The sequence below is a fragment of the Herpailurus yagouaroundi genome, unplaced genomic scaffold, assembly GCF_014898765.1.
Source record: "Herpailurus yagouaroundi ecotype Mexico unplaced genomic scaffold, PumYag 29, whole genome shotgun sequence".
In the NCBI taxonomy this organism is placed as follows: domain Eukaryota; kingdom Metazoa; phylum Chordata; class Mammalia; order Carnivora; family Felidae; genus Herpailurus; species Herpailurus yagouaroundi.
The window spans coordinates 122,103,361-122,122,174 of record NW_024412377.1 but is presented as its reverse complement, the minus strand read 5'-3'; the positions used below and the strand labels follow the sequence as shown (position 1 = coordinate 122,122,174).

Below are 18,814 nucleotides of genomic sequence, written 5' to 3'. Positions count from 1 at the left end.
GTAAACATCTTTACCCCTACCAGATCATGGCCAGGGAGTGGGTTCACTTCTGGGCTTGGCTGTCTTGTTAAGCCCCTAGCCTTGCCAGGACCTGGAGCAGTTAGTGGGAGTTAGGAGAGGCAGGAATTCCAATTCACTGACAGACATTCATGGAGCACTTACTGTGTGCCATGCGGGTGCACGGCGTGTTTTCCTATGTACTGCTCCTTTAAAAAGCTGTATGCTGGGTCGTAGCCTTTCTCTTTGTCAGATAAGAAGTCAGAGGCTATGTCTTAATTATTTATTAATTCCACCAAAAATTTTTATGCACTCCCTGTGTGTCAGGCACAGTGCCAGGTGTGGGGTTCTCCTGAGGAAAAAAAAAATAGATACAATTTTTGCCTTTATAGAACTTTCAGTCAGGGGTGAGGTGGGTGGGGGTAGGGTGTGCTTTTCCCCCTGTTACCTTCATCAGCGCCCTCGTTCATTTCTATATTCACTTCACAGTTTTCAACCTTACATAAAGTACTAAGCAGTGGAAGCCAAGCCCCCCAGCCTAAACAGATTACCTGCCCCCCACTTGTAATCAAGTAGGGGAGATGAGACATTAAACAGATAATTGATCAAAGACTGATTTAATTACAGTGATGTGACAGAGAGTGCAGAGAGCAAAGTAGGGGGACACAGCCTGGGGGCCCTGGGGAAAGCTTCCCTGCGGTTCCGATCTGCAGAATGCAACCTCAGAAAGCTCAGAAGCAGAAAGGGGTCTTGAGGAGTGCTCGAGGACGTGTCAGACCTGAGTTAGATCGCTCTTCTGGCCTAGCTCCTAGGCTTTCTGGCTCCGTGTGTTCATTGGTTTCAGCTTTGAAGGCCGGAGACCTTGAAAGATACATGTGCAGACATGGAGCACGGATTGCTGAAGTCCTCTCCTACCCTTACAAGCTCCATAGCCTTGGACAGGTTCTCCAAACTTTGGATACCTCAGTGTCCTCCTCTGTAATATGAAAACTGCTAGGTGCACTTACCACAAAGGGTTCCCTGGAACCTGAATGGAAAAATGTACACAAATAACTTAGAACAGCATCTGGCGAATTCTAAGTGCAAAGCATACATTTAGATGATTCTTCAACACACCCGGCTGTGTTCATGCAAGGAATGAGTTAGAATTTTAAGAGGAGTCCATTTATGTGGGCTATTCCAAACTTTGGAAAGAGAAAGCTAACCTAAACTGTAAACAAAGTTTTCACTGCTAATAAATAGTTACAACAGTAATACTTTGGCTGTCATTGTTACTTTAACTAGTACAATTTTTGCAGGACAAACGTTAAGTTAGATTCAGCTGTGTGGCTGCGTATTTTAAATAGTTCACCAGAGAGTTGATTTGAACCCTGGCCAATATAGATGCTTGAATTTTGGCGATAGCACGTGTGTTACCAGTATAATGCTGAAAGTATGCTGAGTAATGATTCTGTTGTATCAGTAGGGGGAAGGGGTACTAAGCACTTGGTGACTTTGCATTATTCACAGTCTCTTCAAGACTCTATTGTAAAGAGGGCATAGCCCTAGCATCTGCTTCAGAGGGTTGTTATGAGCAGTAAGGGAGGGAAGTATGTTTTTCAAGTAATTTAGCCCAGAACCAAGTGCACAGCTATTTTTGTGGTCCTCCACTTGATCTGTGTCACAGGATATTTTAAAGATTTTAACTTGGTTATGGTAACACAGGTCACTGGCTTCCTTTGCCCCGGTTTTCCTCAAAGATCCTTGGTTTTCACTCTTTGCCGAACAGGGCTGTAGAATGGTATGCAAAAGAAGGATTCCACGAGACTTCACATAATTCAAGAATAATTTCCTCATAGGTGTGACGGTGAAGTCAGATTTGCACGGTATCAGTTTGGGCTTCTGAGTCAAGATTTTTGTGAATATATTTATACGGCACGGTTCAGATTTGCCTTAGTTCAAGTTCACATAAAATGCAAGTGCCCTGTTTATTTCAGGTGTGGGAGCTACCTCCAGAGCAACCACTGAAAGAAGGAAAAAATGCCAGAAATAGCCCCCTTGGTCCTTTTTTGCAAATCACAGAAATCCCCTAGTAACTTGAAAAATCAGGTGGTAGAGTAGTTGGCAAATTCTGGCTTTAGGGACAGACAGACTTAGACTATGCCCAAAGTAATGCCACTTAATTGTTGATGGATCTCAGGTGAGTTACTGGTCCTTTTTAAAAAAATTTTTAATGTTTACTTATTTATTTTGAGAGAGAAAGAGAGACAATAGAGTGGGGGAGGGGCAGAGAGAGAGGGAGACAGAGAATCTCAAGCGTGCTCTCACTGTCAGTGTGAAACCCCACGTGGGGCACGAACGCAAAAACTGTGAGATCGTAACCCAAGCCAAAATTAAAAGTCAGACACTTAACTGACTGAGCCACCCAGGTGCCCTGAGTTACTGATCCTTTAGACCCTCAACCTTATCTATATAATGGGCGTGATGATTTATTCCTACTCCATAGGATGGTTCAGTAAATACCTCATAAATGTCTGTATCCTTCACACAACAGAATGGGGACCCTGGGAGAAACACAGGGAGGAGGAATGGATGTCTACACCCCGGGGATCAGCAACTTTCCAGAGGCCTGATCTTGCTTCATGAGGGAGATGGGGGCGTTGTCCTTCTTCCTGACTTGACAGTTGTACTTTGGGCCACTTTTTTCTCCCCTGACCTCCATTTACGCCACTTCATTTGCTCATTTATTCACTTGCACATGCATTCATTCAACCAATATTTAAGCACCTTCTAGGTACCAGGTGCCATGCCAGCCCCCAAGGACACAACAGTAAATACATTCTAGGAATCCCCTGTTCTCCTAGGGCTTAGTGGAATGATGGGAACAGATAATGAAAAGTAAACACCCAAAAAATAACAATTTCAGATGTTGGTAAAATCTACAAAGGGAATAATAGGGGGAGGTGACAACGAATGGGGGGCCGAGCTGGTCCCTTTAGGGAGGTCGGGGAAAGCCTGTCTAGGCAATCGGAAGGCTGAAGAGCAGGAGCCATGGAAAGGCCCAGGCAGGAGGGCACAGTGAGCCCAGAGGCTAGGGCCAGCAAGGGCTGGCATGTTCCAGGAATACTGACATCTCGGGTCTGAGGCTGGAGTTGCTCATCTCCGCTTGAGGACATTCTGGCCTCCTACAGCTGACTTGCATCACACTGGGGCTGGCCCAGGCTCTGGACTCTGGAGTACACAGCCAAGTGCACCAGCCTCAGGCCCCGGGGAAGAATTTACAACCATCCTGAGCCTGTTTACCACCTGCCAAGGAGCCCTTGGAAGGCACAGGCTCTTTCCCAAAACCACTTTTTACAGAGCCGTGTACAAAGTAATTCAACTGGGTAGGATTTTTCCCCCTTTTCTTCAGTGATCTTTTTTTTTTTTTTTTTTTTTTAATGTATAACATATTAGTTGAACCACACGAAATTGCCGATATTCAACCACCTGTCATGTACAAAGATGGCAATTTCATGCAATTCAACATAAATTTCATGTAATTCATTCAGAAAACTGCACAAATCAAGTATACAACTCAGTGAATTTTCACTAAATGAACGCAACTGTGGAATTAGTGGACAGGTCCAAAAACAAAACACTACCAGCATTCCAGAAGCCACATTCATGCTCCTCGCATTGCTCACCATCACCATTCCCCACCTCCACCCGCAAGAGTAATCACCGTTGTGACTTTTAGCACTATAGATTAATGTAGTCTATTTTTTTATCTTTCTATAAATGGAATTCTATAGTAGATTCTTTTTTGTGTGAGATTCATCCATGTGGTTGCATATAGTTGTAGTTTCTTTTTTGTTGCTATATGCAATTCCAAAATAGAGTTGTACTGCAGTATATTTATTCCTTCTATTATTGAGGGGTATGTATATTGTTTCCAATGTTTACTTTTTTTTTTAAGGTTTTTTTATTTATTTTGAGAGAGAGAGCGAGAGAGAAAGAGGGAGCAAGAGCAGGGGAGGGGCAGAGAGAGAGGGAGAGAGAGAGAATCCCAAGCAGGGCCCGACAGAAGGCTCAATCCCTTGAACTTCGAGATTAGGACCTGAGCCAAAATCAAGAGTTGGAAACCTAACCAACTAAGCCACCCTGGTGCCCCTCCAGTGTTTAGTTTTAAAAATACTGCTGAGGCACATGGGTGGCTTAGTCGATTAAGCCTGTGACTTGATTTCAGCTCAGGTCATGATCTCATGGTTTGTGGATTAGAGCCCAATGTGGGGCTCTACACTGACAGTGCGGAGCCTGCTTAGTGTTCTCTCTCTCTGTCCCTCCCCCACTTGTGCTCACTCTTTCTCACAAAATAAATAAATAAAATTAAAAAAAAAAGAAAATACTGCTTCTAGGGGGCACCTGCCTGGCTCAGTCTGTAGAGCTTGTGACTCTTGACCTTGGGGTCATGAGTTTGAACCCCATGTTGGGCATGGAGCCTACTTAAAAAGAATAAAGAAAGGAAAAAAAAAAGAATGCTGCTTCTGGGGGAACTTGGCTGGCTCATTTGGTCGAGCATGCAACTCATGATCTTGGAGATATGAGTTTGAGCCGCGTATTGTGTATAGAGATTACTTAAAAATAAAGTATTAAAAATCAAAAAGAATATGGCTTCTGTTAATAGTCCTGTATATGATTTTTAATAGATTTAAAAAAAATTTAAATTTAATTTTGAGAGAGAGAGCGTGTGCATTCGTGCGCAACCTGGGGAGGAGCAGGAGGGCAGGGGGACAGAGGATCTGAAGCAGGCTCTGTGAGAGCAGCAGACAGCCCAATGCGAGGCTCGAACTCACGAACTGCGAGACCATGACTTGAGCCGAAGTCTGTCACTTAACTGACTGAGCCGCCCAGCAGCCCCATCCTGTAGCTGGCTTTTGTTGAAGACCTGTTTATCTGTTGGTGGATATACACTGAGAACTGGTTTGGCTTTAGTGAGTACTTCCAGTTTTCCCAAGCGGTTCTACTAATTCACATTCTCTGCACTGCTTTCTTCACTGTTCCCTTGCTGTCTAGCTCTTGGGCCAGGTTCTGTGCAAGGAATGAATAGAAGGGAGATAATTGTGACATGCGTCATGGGATGAGTCTCAGTTCGTGCAGTGATTAAGAGCACAAGTGGGTTCAATTGTTACTCAACACCTCTGTTTACCTACTACCTCTGAGGGCAAGTCAGCCAACATCACTAGGCCTTAAGTTCTTCAACTATAAAGTCAGATAAACATAGTAGTTCTTATCTCTCACAGCGTTTTTTACCCACTCCTTTAAATGTTTGTGGACTGCCTCTTGTGTGCTGGGCTCTGTTCTTGGACACTGAATTCACGGGGTGCACAGAACAGAGGAGGCTTTGCTCTCATGGAATTTATGCGCTAGTTAGAGGAGGCAGATAATAATGGAGCAAACAAAGAATTAAGATAATTTTAGATAGCAATAGATATTATGGAGGCAATAAAACAGGGTGCCATGATCGAGCGTGGAGGGGAGGGTAGTAGGGAAGTCAGGGTGGTAGTAACTGAGCTGAGACCCAAATGACCAGAAGGAGGCACCTGTAGGTGGATCTGAGGGAAGAGCACTCTATGCAGCAGGGCTAGCTGGTGCAAAGGCCATGAGGTAGGAACAGGTTTCGTGTATGTGAGTTGCAGAAGGAAGGTTTATGCTGCTGGAGTGAAAGGACTAGTGGGTGGGCTGTTTGAGATACAGCAGCAGAAATAGGCAGCGGTCAGGTCCTGCAGGGCTTCGAAGGCCATAGTAAGGAGTTGGCATTTTATCTATTTATTTTTTTTTAAGTTTTTGTTAAAAGTGTTTTTTAATGTATATTTATATTTGAGAGACAGAGTCCAAGTGCAAGCTGGGGAGGGGCAGAAAGAGAGGGAGACAGAAAATCCAAAGCAGTCTCCAGGCTCTGAGCTGTCAGCCTAGAGCCTGTCATGGGGCTTGAACTCACAAGCCATGAGATCATGACCTGAGATGCAGTTGGATGCTCAACCAACTGAGCCACCCAGACGCCCCTAAGTGTTTATTTTTAAGTAATGTCTGCATCCATTGTGGGGCTAAGACTCACAACCCCAAGATCAAGAGTTGCGTGCTCTACCAACAGAGCCAGAGACGTGTCCTGCATTTTAACATCAGTGAAAGTCATTGAAGTGTCTTAAGCAGGGGACCACTATGAGCTAATTTACATGAAAATTGAAAGATTATATGCTTATATATATATGTATACACACACACACACACACTCACACATACACACTTAGCACAGAGTCTGGCACAGAGTGATGTTTGGTAAATGTTACTAGCTGGTAGGGCTATTGTTATTATTCATGTTCTTAAAGAATCTAAAAATTTTCATCCTCATTGAGGATAAGGAAGCCAAGGCATAGAGCCATTACCATCCATGTATAAAGTCAATCAAATCAGACAACAAGGTGTAGATTTTATTAATCAAAGGAACTGCTTTTGGTCTCTTTCCCAAATGGGAATTTTAAGGCAGAGGAGTTTCTTTGTGGTTAGCAATTGTCTGAAGCCAACCAAACTCAACTCCTTCAGCTCACCGCGCCAAAATGCCCAGAGTTCGGTCACTTGGGTCCCATTGGCTGTGGCCCCATCCATCATTTAGGGCCCTTGGAAAGGCTCGTGGTTGATTGTTAACCCATCTATCTACCTTTGCTCTGGGTCTGATGGGTCAACAATGGGGAGCCATTCCCTGTCCTCCACCTTCAATGTCCACCAGGTTTACTGAGACATCATCCACTGCTGTGGCTTGGAGGCTTTCCTACCGTGTTCTTGCCATATACACAGCCCAGAGAGTGTTTTTATGTTTAGGAAAGGCCTTTGAAGGCAGCTGCATTTAATTTTCTCTGACATAGAGAAATGACAAGTAAATAATCTTTGAATGAATGAATGCAGATTGGGTGATGAAACTGGGGAAAGCTTCTTGGGGTATGGAACACTTGTTTCTGGGCAAAGCACCCTTCTCTAAGTGAGGATGTTGTCATTCCTTTACTCATCAGTATTTATTGAGCTTCTGTGAGGCTCCAGGTGCCAAGCACTGTGCATATCTGTGAGTATAAAGGATGCCATTCTTCCCCTTAAGGAGCTTACAGTCTAGTGAGACATACATTCATCAAACAATTGAACAAATATAAATGTTAAATGACAACAGGGGCACCTGGGTGGCTCAGTTGGTTAAGCGTCCGACTTCAGCTCAGGTCATGATCTCAAGGCTTGTGAGTTCAAGCCCCGTGACAGGCTCTAGTGGTTTGTGGGTTCGAGCCCCATGTCAGGCTCTGTGCCGACAGCTGGGAACCTGGAGCCTGCTTTGGATTCTGTGTCTCCCTCTCTCTCTGCCCCACGCTCTGTGTCTCTGTCTCTCAAAAATGAATAAACATTGAAAAAATTTTTTTAAAACATAAAATGACAGCAGTGGTAAGTGCTCTGCAGGAGAGGTATTAACACCCTGAAGGTATATAATGAAGCTGAGGCTTTGGGAAGAAAGTTCCTCTCCATATCTAGTGATACCTGAGTTTAGCCCAAAAGGATGAGTGGTGATAAGTGGGTTTGGAGGGTGGAGGGAGAAGTATTCCAGGCAAGGACAGCATATACAAAGGTCCTGAGGTAGGAGGGAGCATGCATGATGAACCCAAGGACATAAGATAAAGCCCACGGTGACTAAAGAATTGAAAATGAAGTGGACTCTGGTCCCAGAAAAAGCTAGAGATAGGGAAGAGGGAACAGATCATTGAAGGTTTCGGAGGCTGTGCAAAGATTAGTAGTTTTATCCTGCTCAAGGATCATGGGATATTACTAAAAGTATTAAAGCGTGTATGTTTGTGTGTGAGTATGCACGTTGGAGAATATGTCATTTTGGCTACAGTGTGGAAAATGGATTAGAAGGAGCCAGAATATATTCTGGTGATTTGCCCAGCCTTCCCTGGCCCTTCGGTCCTAGAGGTGATAACGAAGCCCGTTTTTTCACAGTTCCACAGTGTTGCACTATCCTGAGTTTCCTTACACTCTGGCCACATGTCTGCAAATAGTTCCTTTATCAAACTATCCTCAGATGACCGAATTTGTTCTCTTTGACTTTGTGGAGAAATCACACTGACAGGATCAAGCAGGAGGAAACTTTGGCAGTTACTTAGGCTCACTCCTTTATTTTTTTTTGTAACAAGCACTATTACATTTTTTTTTTTAAGTGTACTTATTTTGAGAGAGAGCGAGCAAGTGCATGTGAGAGGGGCAGAGAGAGGGAGAGAGAGAATCCCAAGCAGGCTCAGCACTAAATGTGGAAAAGGACAATTAAAAAAAATATGTATTTATTTTGAGAGAGAGAGAGAGAGAGAGAGGCAGAAGTGAGGGAGAGAGACTTTCAAGCAGGCTCCACTCTGTCAGTATAGAACCTGATGTGGGGCTTGAACTCACTAACCTCGAGATCATGACCTGAGCTGCAACCAAGAGTTGGGTGCTGAACTGACTGAGCCACTCAGGTGCCCTGGATTTTAATTTCTAGCCAGTCTGACAAGCTTTGTGTTTTCGCTGCAGAGTGGTGCATTTCAGTTCGCATGTTTTTATATAAGAACTGAAAATGACTGAATTAGATTTCTTTCTGTCTTATCCTGTGCTATTTATCATATGTGTGTGTTATGACTATGTTTTAGAGCAATTTTAGCTTTATAACAAAACCGAGAGGAAAGGACGGAGATTTCCCATATACCCCCTACCTTCCACATGCATGGCCTTCCCTGTGTGCTGGTTTTTATTTTTGCTTTTCCTTCTACTTTCTTGTCGTGTGGATTGAGTTTTTTTATTTTTTAAAAAAGGTTTTATGTTTATTTATTTTTGAGAGAGAGAGAAAGACAGACAGAGGGCAAGTGGGGGAGGGGCAGAGAGAGAGGGAGACACAGAATCCGAAGCAGACTCCAGGCTCTGAGCTGTCAACATAGAGCCCGATGCGGGGCTCGGACCCAGAACCCTGAGATCATGACCTGAGCAGAAGTCGGATGCTTAACTGACTGAGCCACCCAGGTGCCCCGGATTGAGTTGTTTAAAAAATCATCCGATTCTTTCCTACTGATTGCTTTGGAAGTTACAGTCTCTCTGTTTTTTTACTGGATCCCCTAGATGTTTAAAACTTAATCACAATTTCTGCCCTCCTAAACAATATAATACAGGGACCTTAGATTAACTTAAATCCTTAAGTCTCTACCTTCCCCCCTCACCCCTTTATATTCTTTTGTAGTTCAGAGTTTTTGTTCTATCCTTTTTTTTTTTTTCTTTTTTAGTAGAGACTTACTATTGTTTCTTTATATGGACAGATATTGTACATTGGTGGATTACAGACCCACCAATCTCTTTGTTCACTGTTTCTTTTTATAACAGCATCTGTCTGAGATTGCTTTTCTTCTGCCTGAAATTCAGCCTTTAGAATTTCCTTCAGTGTCTGTTGGTAGTAAATTCTCTCAGTTTTTCCTGGGTTGAAAATTCCTTTCTTTCACCCTCATATTTAAATTTTTGAATAAAATCCTGAACAACAGCTATTTTGTTCTCAGCACATTGAAGATACCGTTCTGGTTTCCATTGTGACTGCTGAGTAGTCTTGCGTCAGTCTAACTGCAATTACTTTGTTGTTGATCTATATTTGTTCCAGGCCCTCTGCAGTTTCAATCTGATGTTAAGTACTTGTGAATATATTTTTCTTCATCCTTCATGGGATTTCTGGATGCAGAGTTTTCTGTCTTAGAACAATTTGGAAAAACTCTTGGCATGGGCAGCACTAGTATGAAGTCAGGGAGGTGTCTAGGGCACCAAATTTAAGGAGGTACTCATTCTTGAGTTTGTCTAAATGCAGAATTGGTCATGAGAGTGAGTGTCTAAAATAAATTTTATGCCCTAGGTACCTACCTCACCCACTTCACTCCTATCCTGGTCCTGCTTCTACAAACACTCCTCTTTCTTATTCTTTCCTTTATTTTCTTCTGTAAATACAATTAAGTATATATTAGACAATCTTATTCTATCCTCCAATGTCACATATGTAGTTCTTTGTATTCTTCATCTCTCTGTATCTTTGGGTCACTCATTAGATTTCTTTAGATCCATTTTCTAGTAAATGAATTCTGCCTTTAATAGTATCTAATCAGGGTGCCTGGGTGGCTCAGTCAGTTAAGTGTTTGACTCTGAATTTTGGCTCAGGTAATGATCTCATGGTTGGTGAGTTTGAGCCTGGCATTGGGCTCTGCGTTGAGAGTATGGAGCCTGCTTGGGATTCTCTGTCTCCCTGTCTTTCTGCCTCTTCCCTGCTCACACTCTTTCTCTCTCTCTCAAAAATAAATAAATAAAATTTAAAAATGAATTAAAAAAAACCCCTAGTATCTAATCTGCTATTTAATCCATCTTCGTTTTAATTAAAAACATTTAAAAAACTTTTTTTTTTTTTTTTTTTTTTTTGAGAGAGACAGAGAGAGGAAGAGAGAGAGAGTGCAAGCACTGGCATGAGCAGGGGGAGGGGCAGAAAGGAGACATAGATTCCAAAGCAGGTTCCAGGCTCTGAGCACAGCCTGATGCGGGGCTCGAACCCACTAACTGTGAGATCATGACCTGAGCCAAAGTCAGATGCTGAACCAATTTAGCCACCCAGGCAACCCTTAACTTTTTGGGTTTTTTGTTTTTTTTTTTTCAAAATTGGCTTGGTTACTTTTTATAGTCTTCTACCCCTGGCTCATATGTTTAAGGCTTATGTTTATTTCTTGAAATATAGTACATATACTTACCCATTTTCTGTACTTGATAATTTTTATGTCATATTTTTGTGGATCTGATTAGACTGTTGTTTCTGCTGGTTCTCACTTATGGTGCCTTGTTTCCTTGTGTGTTTTGTGATTTTCAGCTTTAGGCCCAATTTCTTGGAATTTTATGGGCATTCCTTAATGTATCAGTTGAAATTATAGTCCTTTAGAGATAATTTGTATTTGCTTTTACCATTACTGAGCTTTATTCCTACCTGCAGCTACTTAAATTTTCTGCTTGAAGTTTTCAAGTACACAAGGTATAGGTTGTATGAATTCAGTCTATAAACTCGTGAAAGTTGGTTTGTAGTTATGAATTTTCAGGGAAGATTTGTTTTTCTTTGCTCATGCAATATCAGTGTTTGCCAAACAAATTTCCTTGCTGCCTCTTCTGTGCCTTGGATATATTTCTCACTCATCCCTTACACTGAGGCTGTAACTTTTTGTGTATCCTTTTGAGGGGCTTCTGTTAGGCTTATTACCTTGTGTGATATTACCTTCTGCCTGCCTCTGTTACCTTCTTATCTTGTATCTTCTGTCTTCCTCATCCTTTGTATTTATCAGAATGAATGCTTTATGTCACCAGGTTACTGCAGATACCCTAAGGGGAAAGCTGTCTCTTGCACTCACTTATGTTCCAGAGTTGCCATTTTTTTTCTGTTTTTCTTTTCCTTTTTTATCTTGGCCTCTGAGTATTTCTTTCTTCTTTTAATTTCTTTTAAGGTTTATTCATTTTTCAGAGACAGAAACAGAGCATGATGGGGGAGGGGCAGAGAGAGAGAGGGAGACACAGAATCTGAAGCAGGCTCTAGGCTCTGAGCTGTCCGCACAGATCCTGAGGCAGGACTCGAACCCACGAACCTCAAGATCATGACCTGAGCCAAAGTCTTCCAATTCAGTGATGTATTTTTGAAAAAATTCTATATTTTATTCAATACCTGGAATTATCTTCATTGAGAAAGCCATCCAGGGTATTTTGGTCACCATACCATCAGAAACTGAACCAATTCTTTTACATTCCCAGAGAAAGAGGTAGCATGGTGTAGTATGAAGAGTTGGAGGCTAGACCATACTGGGTTCACACCCACATTTCATTCTTTCAAGACCAGGGTGCCTGGTTGGCTTAGTCGGTAGAGCAAGCAACTCTTGATCTCAGGGTTATGAGTTTGAGCCCCAGTGTGTGATGTAGAGTTTACTTAAAAACAATTCTTGGGGTGTCTAGGTGGCTCAGTCAGTTAAGTGTCCAACTCTTGATTTCAGCTCAGGTCATGATCTCGGAGTTTGTGGTACTGAACCTTGCGTTGGGCTCTGTGCTGACAGTGCAAAACCTGCTTGGGATTCTCTTTCTTTCCGTCTCTCTGCCCCTCCCCTGCTCATGCTCTCTCTCTCAAAATACATACATAAACTTCAAAAAAAATTCTTACAAGAATCCTATGATGTAGGTACCATTGTTATCTTCATTTTATAGGTCAAAAAACCTGCCTAAGGCCACAGGATGGAATGAGGAACCAAACCCATGTAAGACACTGGAGCTTATGTTTTTATCTTCACTGCTATTCTATCTTTCTAACAGAACAGTCCACTGAATCCTAACAATTCAATACTTATCTAAATATAAATGCACTGAAATATTTTATCTGTGGGGTGGGGTTGGGGGGACAGAATAGAACTAGGGTTGTAGAGCATGTGGCTCTTGATCTCAGGATTGTAAGATCAAGACCCACGTTGAGCATAAAGCTTACTTAAAAAAAAAAAAAAAAAAAAAAGATGGGCGCCTGGGTGACTCAGTCAGTTAAGCGTCTGACTTTGGCTCAGGTCATGATTTCATGGTTCGTGGGTTCAAGCCCCGCGTCAAACTCTGTGCTGACAGCTGGGAGCCTGGAGCCTGCTTTGGATCCTATGTCTGTGTCTATCTCTGCCCCTCCCTTGCTTGTGCTCTTTCTCTCTCTCTCTTAAAAATAAATAAACATTAAAAAAAAAAGTTAGAGCTAAAACACTGGACAACAGACAATGATTTTGAGATCCACTGAAAGTTTCTTTATTGGCTATGAGGGAGGGAAAAGGACAGAGTAAAAGATGACTCCATATTTTTGAGTGACCAGATGGATGGTGCTTTTAGGAATAGGGAAGTTGGGACGAGAGCCGAGTTTGCTTTTGTTTCGTGCCTCAGTTTCCTCATCTGTGAAGCAAGGTGGTTGGGTTGACCTACAAGGATTTTGTGGTTCTAGACCTCTTGAAGTTTCAAGATTGGCAAAATGACTCAGGAATAATTGTCTCGTAGGCAGCTGGAATTTAGAACTGGGATCTGGATGAGCATCTAGGTCTCTGTGTGTAGACATGTTGACCTGCATGGGAAATTGGGAAGGGGAGGGATGATAGTTTAGACCATGGAGATGAATTGACAGAGGAGGATGAGATCTTTGGGGATGATGACTGTGACATAGAATACAAGGGATGTATTAGTCTACTAGAGCCACTATAACCAAGTACCACAGACCCCGTGGCTTAAACAACAGAAACTTATTTTCTCACAATTCTGGAGGCTGGAAGTGTGAGGTCACAATGCCAACCGAATTGGTTTCTTCTTAGGGCTCTCTCCTTTACTTATAGAAGACCCTGTCTTCACATGGTTTGCCCTCTGCCTGTGTCCTGATAAATCAACCAGTCATATTAGATTAGGGCCCACCCTAATGGACCTCATTAATTACTTTTTAAAGACCCTATCTCCAATACAGTCACATTCTGAGGCGCAGGGGGTTAGCATTTTAACATATGGATTTTGGAGGGATGCTGTGAGGCAAGAAGCAATACAAGGCAAGAATCGGGGGCGGGAAAGGGAGAAGAGAAGGGAGGACAATGGAGTATAGTCACCCAGAGAAACCAAAGGAGGAGAAAGGTGTGGAAATTAGGAACAAGCAGTGGGGAGGGGCGCCTGGATTAACAGCTGGTGAGCTGGTGTGCCTGAGGACTCCCTACAAGGAAGCCTTTTCAGTAGAGAGGTGGAGACCAGGCTTTGAGGGTTTGAGGCAGATGCCAGCATAGTAAGGGAGTAGAGGAGCAAGGCCAAGCAGCAAGTTTTTGGTTTCACTTCTAGACATAATAGATATTCCACATAGATATTTGTTGAATGAATATATTAATTTTCTTTCCACCCTCCTCTGATCCTCCATGGTCCTAGGACTTGGTTTCTCTTTAGAAACTGTGAGGTGAGGCCGCATTCCAGGACCTTGGGCCCGAGTTTATTCTTTGATGTGGCTGGATCTTGAGGACAAGCCAAGGGGAAGAGAACATCTTTTCTGTGAGGAAGAGAATGAATTGCACGAACCGAACCAAATTGCATTATCAGTAAGCTGCCACATCGTGAAGAAGGGAATAGGGTGACAAGAGGTTGGAGAGGCCTTGGGGGTTATTTTGTAATTTTCCTGTCCGCCCTTCGGAAATGAAGAGGTTGTTCATTCATTCACCGAAAGAAATTTTAATGAAGCATCTACTCTGAATTGGGCACTGTGCTAGGCAAGAGGGAGATATCAGTGGAGCAAGTATGAAAGATTTATTCACTGCTTATGTAATGCCATGTCCTGTGTTAAGTACTTGGTATACCTCCTGCCTTCAAGGACAGTGTAAGGCAGGGACTGTGCATGTTGCTTTTGCTTTTTTTCACAGATAGGAGCATGGACCAACTGAAGCCTAAGATGGTGGCTCACTGTGGGTCACAGAGTTGTATGTAAGCAACTTGGATACATCTTTTCTTCCCCGCCCTAGTTTCACCCAGGCTCCTGGGCTTCCCCCAGGGTGCAGTAAGGGGCTTGGCTTGGGGTCCTGCATGAGTCAGGCTGAGCTGGGGATAAGCACTCACAGTTCCTGCCGTTCCATCCTGTCCTTGGCCTGAGCAAGGACATAGTTGTAAAGGGACGGATGTGGGCTAGGATAATAATGCCGAGTCACTGCTGATGAAAGCCTTATGTGTTCACCTCCCCCCAGCCACCACCTGAAGGCTGTCTCCTCTGCTGTCCTTATTGTCATACTCACATCCCTCTCAGTCCCACTGAAAACAGCTGGGTTTGTGTCTCATGAACCAAAAACGTGTTTCCTTCCTTCTCTGGGGCTACCTCAGGGCTACCTGAGAACACAGCCAGACTCTGAAATCTTATCCCCCAATGCCTGGGATTTCCCCTCTGGTTCCAGATAAAGGGACATACGTGGGTTCTGTGAGCTTCTTTTGAGCGGGATCGTAAGGAAACAGTCCAGTGACCTCTTTCTTCTATTTTGAAATGAGGAGGAACGTGGTCACACCGGTGACCAGTGAGTCAGTGAGTATAGGGATTGAATGCTATATTTGGGTAGAGACACGGGAGTTAGAACCAAATTTGATGACTCACTCCCAGTCTAGTCTAATCTGGCAATCAGAAGCCCTAAGACTTAAGGCGTCCGTAGAGATATGTATACAAAGATGTTCATCACATTGTTTTAGTAGTAGCAACCTACATGCCCATCTGTAGGAGGTTGATTAAATCAATGATGGTTGCTTTTTACAAAAGAAATTGAAGTTGCCTTTGAACAGTGTGTGGTGAACCTATCAGGTATAGGTATAAAAAGGTGTTCAAGACCGATTGTTAGGGGTGTCTGCATGGCTCAGTCAGTTAAATATCCGACTCTTGATCTCAGCTCAGGTCTTGATCTCAGGGTCATGAGTTCAAGCCCTGTGCTCGGCTCTGCACTGTACATGAAGCCTACTTAGAGCGAGAGAGGCCGATTGTTAAGCGAATAAAGCAGGCCACAGAAAAGTGTATGTGTGTATATGTTTCTATAGCCGTGGTTGTTTTCGGGAAATACACATGAGAAGCTAACTGGTTATTTCTGAAGATCAGGAATGGAGGTTTGGGTGAGGAGTGAGACATTTGCTATTCACTTTTAATATTTTAATGAACATGTATTGTTTTTATAATACAATGATAGTGATAAAAAAAAACAAAAAAGGTGGAAGAAAGAAAGGCTTAAGGTTCCAAACCAAAGGTACTAAAACAATTCAGCACCGAATCCAGGAGTGCTGAGGGCAGGAGGAACCACAAAGTGGGGCCTGAGATGACTTTGTATGATGGAACTTTCTCTTAACCACTGCTTGTAGAGAATGCTTTGACCAGCCAAGGGTGGACACAGAGGTAGGGACTGGCAGGAAATCACTATTTGCAAGGCTGGCTCGGTGACAGAAAGTGTAAAGCAAAATCAAGGCCAAAGTTCAAATCCAAGAATAGGAACTGGAGTCTCTTATAACAATAGCTAACACATACTGAGTACTACTAAGTACGTGTATCACATATGTATCACACTGTCATGTATCACAACACTGTCCTAATTGTTTTCCTTAGCATTATTTCATTTAAATTTTCACATCAAACCCATGAGGTAGCACTGTTATTATCCCAGTTTTACAGGTAAGGAAACTGAAGCTCAGAGGGTCCAAATACACACAATTAGAATTGGTAGGGCTGAGATTAGCCCAGGTCTGTCTGTTTCTAGAGCCAGTTCTCTTACCACCTCCTGATTACTACTCCATGTTGAACTCTAAGGCCCTAGGGTCCAAGAACAGGACATCCTTACCATCAAGGCGCAGTCTGGATAGCTGGGGAATATTGCACTAATGTGTGTGGAATATATAGTATCTTATATAAGGCACACATTTGGATTTAGCTGGGCTGCAAAGATGATAAGCATTTTTGGATTTTAAATTTGGGGAGATCGGCAAGTTCTGAAGTTGTAAATTAAGGCATCGTGGAGGAGGAAGGATTTAAACCATAGGTCTGGAAGGATGGATTGAATTAAGAGAGGAGTACGGAGAACATTCCAGAGAAGAGAATGCACAAGTTGTGCAGAAGTCTGCTCTGTTGTTTCAGAGACAGTGACACATCTTGCCTAATCAGAGTGAGAGTTGTGTACATGTGATAAGCGAGCTGCTGTGTGTGGGGAGGGTAAACAGAGCATCAGAAGTCATCCTGAAGGGTGAAAGCTGGCAGAAGAGTTGTAACTTAACATGGGAGGAAATCAAGAGAGTCTGAAGGTATTTTGGGGCAGTGAGGAGATACTGCAAAGTGATGCTTCAGAGAGATTAATGTGACAGAGGTGTCCAAACGCCTTGGAGTGAAGGAGGGAGCCAGGGGAAAATATCGGTGTGGGGTGACAGAGGCCTCAGCGAAGGTACTAGAGGGATGAAGCAGAAGGGTCGGGTGAAAGCTGCTGTAAAGGGAGAGAGGGAGGAGACAATAGGACTTGCTGATTGAAAAGAAACAGACTATGAAAGCAAGGGTCCAAACCAAATAGTTCTGGGCTTCAAATCCGTGTGTCCAAAGAAGGTAATGCCTATATCTGGAACAGGGAATTGGGAGAGGGTTTGCTATTGGAGGTGGGGTGGGGACAGATGATGAACTGTGTTTTCATTCCAAACCTTGCTTTTTCCTGTGACTGTAAGTCAGTATAGGGACTTTTTTCTCTCTGTTTTCTTGGCTGTGTAATGCATAGGACTCCCTTTGTCTGGACCAGTTCATTCATTCAACAGTTCTTTATTAAGTTGTCATTATGGTCTGATTGTTGGGAACACAGCATTGAGAGCCAGAGCTGGTCCCTGTCCTCATGAAAGGCAGATATTGAGCAAGAAATTATAATGGTCCTAGTATCAGGGTGACATTTCTTCCCCAGACCAATCCTGCTCTCTACTCCCCAAGTCCGTAGCAGGCACCAACTGGTAAGGGCATTTGTCAAACATTTTACTATACATTGTATCTTGAAAAAAAAATCATCACAACCATTTATGTATTTCTTTGTTCTATAAATATTTATTGCATGGCACTGTGGCTATGTATTTTTAGCCCTCATGCTCACTCACTAGTGGAGGATACTGACAAGTAAACAGATAATGATAACATGGTGTAAGAAGTATAGTGAGGGATAAGCACCAGGTTGTGGGAGCAACTGGGAGTGATATGTGGCTGGCCAGGTGAGTTTCTCTGACAAGAATAATGAGGTATGGGGCATCTGCCTGGCTCAGTTGGTGGAGCATGTAACTCATGATCTCAGGATTATTGGTTCGAGCCCCACTTTGGGTGTAGAGATTACTTAAAAAAAAATAAATCTTAAAAAAAAAAGGGACACCTGGGTGTCTCAATTGGTTGAGTGTCCGACTTTGGCTCAGGTCACGATCTCATGGTTTGTGGGTTGGAGCCCTGCGTCAGGCTGTGTGCTGACAGCTTGCTCAGAGCCTGGAGCCTGCTTTAGATTCTGTGTCTCCTCTGTCTGCCCCTCCCCCGCTCACACTCTGTCTCTATCTCTCAAAAATAAATAAATGTTGGGGCGCCTGGGTGGCTCAGTCGGTTGAGCGTCCAACTTCGGCTCAGGTCATGATCTCGCGGTCCATGAGTTCGAGCCCCGCGTCAGGCTCTGTGCTGACCGCTCAGAGCCTGGAGCCTGTTTCAGATTCTGTGTCTCCCTCTCTGTCTGACCCTCCCCCGTTCATGCTCTCTCTCTGTCTCAAAAATAAATAAACGTTTAAAAAAAAAATTAAAAAAAAATAAATAAATGTAAAAAAAAATTTTTTTTAAAATAAATCTTAATAAAAAAAACAAAAAACAATGAGGTGTTAGCTACACAAGGGTGGGAGTGGGCATGGGATATGTGTTCTATGCAAAAGGAACTTACAGTTCAAACACCTGGATGCTGGAGAGGCCTAGGGTTGTTGGGGGAATGATTTACAACCTAGAATTTTATACCTAGCAAAACTACCAGTCAAAATGTGAAGAGAGAACAGAAGGCAAGATATATGCTGATATGCAAGGTCTCAAAAAATTGACCTCTCCTGTATCTCTTATCAGGAAGCTACTGGAGGACCCACTGCCAAAATCAAGATGTAAATCAAGAGAGCAGATACACAGGAATGACTACTTGGAGCTCAGGTAGGCGGGAGCTGGATCAAAAAGGGTTCTAACAGCATAGGGAGGAGTTTGGACTTGCTTGTAATGACAATATTACCT

At 43.1% G+C, this 18,814-nt stretch overlaps 1 long non-coding RNA gene across 1 annotated transcript in view; it reads left to right on the top strand.

The window, feature by feature from the left end:
* LOC121016436 (uncharacterized) overlaps positions 1 to 18,814 on the top strand; it is a 127,376-nt gene that overhangs the window by 2,909 nt on the left and 105,653 nt on the right. Inside the window, exon 3 of the long non-coding RNA XR_005784272.1 lies at positions 18,656 to 18,736. This is a non-coding gene — a long non-coding RNA (uncharacterized LOC121016436). The remainder of the gene's footprint in view (positions 1 to 18,655; positions 18,737 to 18,814) is intronic.